The sequence below is a fragment of the Oryctolagus cuniculus genome, chromosome 5 (assembly GCF_964237555.1).
Source record: "Oryctolagus cuniculus chromosome 5, mOryCun1.1, whole genome shotgun sequence".
Taxonomy (NCBI): domain Eukaryota; kingdom Metazoa; phylum Chordata; class Mammalia; order Lagomorpha; family Leporidae; genus Oryctolagus; species Oryctolagus cuniculus.
The window spans coordinates 67578828-67582240 of record NC_091436.1 but is presented as its reverse complement, the minus strand read 5'-3'; the positions used below and the strand labels follow the sequence as shown (position 1 = coordinate 67582240).

Here is a 3413-nt window from a genome sequence, read left to right as displayed (position 1 = left end):
TAAGCTCCTGGCTCTTGCTTCAGATCAGCTCAGCTCTGGCAGTTGCAGTCATTTGGGGAGTGAAACAGCAGATGGACGACCTCTCTCTCCCTCTCTCTCTCTCTGGCTCTACCTCTCTCTATAACTCTGTCTTTCAAATAAATAAATATTTTTAAAAAATCTTATTTTAAATTTTTTGAAAAGGCATTGTAAGCAGAGGCAAGGGCAAAGACTTGTCATAAAAAGACCTTTTATGTTCATGGCCCTCATTGCAAGAATTTACTTGGTAAGATATGTTAAGGTTTGGTGGAGAATTTATAAAAATTATCTATGAAAGGCTATGTGAGGGAATTTTTTTCTACTATTCACAAAAAATAATCTTTCAGGTATAACTTTCTCTCCTTCAGGTAATTTCATGAAATTCATATGCAGATTCAGGAGCATCATGCTATCTTCCAGACTACCCTTCCTCCTGACATGCTCTCACCTTTCCTCGTCCTTCCTCTCTTATTCCCTCTCTAATTTTTGCAATGATCTACTTTCAGTTTACTTTACACTCATAAGATTAACACTACATTAAGTAAACAGTTCAACAAATAGTAAGAAGAAAAAACTGTTTCTCAACAGCAGAGACAAGGGCTGTAAACAATCACGGAATCTCAGAATGTCAAATTTTACTCCAATACATTGCCTTTTTGGGTACTCTATTAGTTACCACAGATCAGGGAAAACATATGATATTTGTGGATTTTTTTTATTTTTTTGTTATTTTACTGGCGACTCAGAATGCAAAGTATTTTATTTTTAAACCCCTGAAATTTGAAAACAAAACAGCCTAGGTTAAATCATAGTTTTCCAATGCTGAATGCAATCCCTTGCAGCTGTTTTTCTGCTTGAAAGACAAAAACAACTTCCTACACCTCCCTAGGCGGAACACTAGTTGAATGGACTGATTAAGTGGACATTGGTCGCGCTGGGGACATCCCTTCCCTCATAAGGGCTAGACGCCACGCAGCGGCCTCGCCCCAAACTCTCCTGGGAGGCGTACACCTTGTACTGGAAGCCATCGCTGTCCTTCTCGCTCTTGTACACCTCGGAGATGGGCGTGGACACGCTCACCATGCTGTGCCCATTCACCAGAAGGAAGAAGGCTTGGTTGGCATTAAGCTGTAGGCGCCTGCTGATGATTTTGATGAGCTCGCTCATGTTCCTGTGATCGGGTACAGGGAACTTGGTTTAATCCAGGACAGGAAGCTGCTTCTCACCCTTGTATCGTTCTATTATCACCGGGATCTTGGTGGGGCGCTGCTCCCGGATGAGCAGGAAGTCCTCCACTCACTGTTTGAAGGTACGGCGCTGCTTCAAGGTCTTCTCCGATGGCATGGCGGGGCAGCTGGGCGAAGGCGGCGGGACAGGCGGAGGGTCCCGGCAGCTCCGGCTCTGGCAACAGCGACTTCCCTTGTCCATATTTGTGTTTGTATTGGGACTGGCTTATTTCACTAAGTAAAATGGTTTTCAGTTGCATCCATTTTGTTGCAAAACACAGGATTTCATTCATTTTTATGGCTGAAAAGTATTCCATAGTGCATATATACTACAATTTCTTTATCTTGTCATCAGTTGATGGACATCTAGGTTGATTCCATATCTTAGCTATTGTGGATTGAGCTGCAATAAACATAGGCATACAGATAACTCTTTCCTATTCTGATTTCATCCCAGTTGGATAAATTCCCATTATTGGGATGGCTGGGTCATAATTTAGATCTATTTTCAACTTTTTAAGGTATCTCCATACCATCTGACACAATGGATGCACCAGTTTACATTCCCACCAGCGGTGGATCAGGAGACTTTTTTCCCGTCATCTTCATCAGTATTTATTTGTTTGTTGATTTCTATATGAGAGCTGTTCTAACTGGGTTGAGGTGAAACCTCATTGTGGTTTTGTATTTGCATTCCCTTGATGGCTAGTAATCCTAAGCATTTATCTACTATTTTTTTATTTACTATTTACGAAAAATATAGTCTTTCATGTATAATTTTGATATCAAATCATGATATACAACTTTTATTAAATTGTATGGTTGTATTACAATGTAAGTTTAATGAAGGCAACTATTGTGTTATTTGTTTTCTTTACAAAGAGTATATATTACAGGTACTGCCTGGGATGGTATAGATGAACATTTAATAGGTCACCTTTGATTGAACTTTTAACATAAATAATTAGCACACAGTTTAATGTATTGATAGTATAGAGTACATTCATTGTATTAAAAGTGCATTAACACTGCATACATGTATTTAAGTTTAAAACTATACCACAGGCTGGCGCTATGGCTCAATAGGCTAATCCTCCACCAAGCGGTGCCAGCACACCGGATTCTTTCCTGGTTGCCCTTCTTCCAGGCCAGCTCTCTGCTGTGGCCCGGGAAGGCAGTGGAGGATGGCCCAAGTCCTTGGGCCCTGCATCCCATGGGAGACCAGGAGAAGCACTTGGGTCCCGCCTTCAGATCAGCGCAGTGCACCGGCCGCATCGCGCTGGCCACGGCGGCCATTGGAGGGTGAACCAATGGCAAAAGGAAGACATTTTTCTCTGTCTCTCTCTCTCTCACTATCAACTCTGCCTGTCAAAAAAAAAAAAAACTAAATGAAAGATCTCTGTGAGTGAGATCCCAATAGAAAGAACAGACCATCAAACAAGAAGGTACCTTTCTCTGAAGGGAGGAGAGAACTTCCACTTTGACTATGACCTTGTCTGAATAAGATCGAAGTCAACGAACTCAAGAGGCTTCCATAGCCTTGGAAACTCATGACTAGAGCCTAGGGAGATTTCTGATGCCATAAACAAGAGTGTCAAATTGTTAAGTCAACAACAGGAGTCACTGTGTACTTACTCCTCATGTAGGATCTCTGTCCTTAATGTGTTGTTCAATGTGAATTAATGCTATAACTAGTACTGAAACAGTATTTTACACTTTGTGTTTCTATGTGGGTACAAACTGTTGAAATCTTTACTTAATGTAGACTAAATTGATCTTCTGTATATAAAGATAATTGAAAATGAATCTTGATGTGAATGGGAGAGGGAGTGGGAGTTGGGAGGGTTGCGAGTGGGAGGGAATTTATGGGGGGAAAAGCCATTGTAATCCATAAACTGTAATTTGGAAATTTATATGTACTAAATAAAAGTTAAAAAAAAGACAAGTGAATTAGTTATCAATATATTGGCTACAAACAAATTTCTGATTACATTTACATACTTCAGAATGTGATACATATATCTTAGATCCATTTACTCCTATCATTTTTCTTAAGATTTTCTTTATGCTTTAATGTTAATTGTGTCAGAATTTGTAGTAGGCACATGTCAATCATTTAATCAGGATAGGCATGTATTAACATAGATATTTTATAGAGGTCCTAGTTTA

At 39.8% G+C, this 3413-nt stretch overlaps 1 pseudogene; it reads right to left on the bottom strand.

Annotated features, from left to right (window-relative positions):
- Window positions 1-454: 454 nt before the first annotated feature.
- Window positions 455-2351, bottom strand: LOC127493165 (microtubule-associated proteins 1A/1B light chain 3B pseudogene; annotated as a pseudogene).
- Window positions 2352-3413: the final 1062 nt, after the last annotated feature.